This window comes from Arachis duranensis, chromosome 10, assembly GCF_000817695.3.
Source record: "Arachis duranensis cultivar V14167 chromosome 10, aradu.V14167.gnm2.J7QH, whole genome shotgun sequence".
In the NCBI taxonomy this organism is placed as follows: Eukaryota; Viridiplantae; Streptophyta; class Magnoliopsida; order Fabales; family Fabaceae; genus Arachis; species Arachis duranensis.
Window position 1 is genome coordinate 45,731,087 of NC_029781.3, and position 1,241 is coordinate 45,732,327.

Sequence of the window (1,241 nt, forward strand, 5' to 3'; positions counted from 1 at the left end):
AAAGGAGCATCTTCTGGGCGTTAAACGCCAGAAAGAAGCACCTTCTGGGCGTTTAACGCCAGTCTGCTAGCATCCTGGGCGTTCAGAAAAACGCCCAGTGACAAAGGACTTCCTGGCGTTCAACGGCAGAAAGAAGCATCAGCTGGGCGTTGAACGCCCAGGAGAAGCAACAATTGGGCATTAAACGCCCAAAACATGCATCGTTTGGGCGTTTAACGCCAGGATGGTGGGAGGAGGTAAAAATTTGTTTTTAATCCTAATTTTTCAAATTTTTTTTATGTTTCAATTCATGATTTCTTACATAAACATGTTCCAAATTATCATCCATCATATCAAGTTAGTTTTCTAAAAACCCTGATTTCTAAAAATCCATGTTTCAAAATTTTAAATATATCTTAACCCAAAAAAACAAATGGCTTTCCAATCCAAGCCAACTCTTTTAAGTTTGTTTTAAAAACTCAATTATATTTTTAAAATCTTTTTCAAAATTAAAAATTCAGATCTATCTTTTACTTATTAGTTAAATTATTTTTTTAAAAAACTATATCTTTTTCTTATCATATCTATCTTTTACAAATCATATCTTATATCTTATCTTTTCCTATTTTCGAAAATTACCCACCCCCTCCCTATATTTTGAATTCGGCGCTCCCCTCCTCATCACCTTCACACACTTGCTCTCCTCCTATCCCTCTTCTTTCTTCTCTTTTGCTTGAGGACAAGCAAAGCTCTAAGTTTGGTGTGTTTTATCCGTGATCACAAAAACATACCCACTAAAGATCATGGCTCCTAAAGGAAAACAACCCAACTCAAGAGGCAAGAAAGAGAACACTCCAAAGCCACTTTGGAATCAAGGGAAGTTCTTAACTAAAGAACATTCAGACCACTACTACAAGATAATGAGTCACAGATCAGTGATCCCGGAAGTCAGATTTGATCTGAAAGAAGATGAATATCCGGAGATCCAAGAGCAAATTCGAAACAGGAATTGGGAAATTCTGGCCAATCCTAAAACGAAAGTGGGAAGGAACATGGTTCAGGAGTTCTATGCTAATTTATGGTAGACAGACAGGCAAAGAATAATTAGAGCTGCTCTCTTTGACCATCGGACCTTAGTCAGAGGAAAGATCATTCATACCAATTCTGACAAGATCAGGGAGATATTTAAGCTTCCCCAACTGAAAGATGACCCGGACTCCTTTAATAGGAGAATGATGAGGGTCAATAAAGGGCTGGACAAG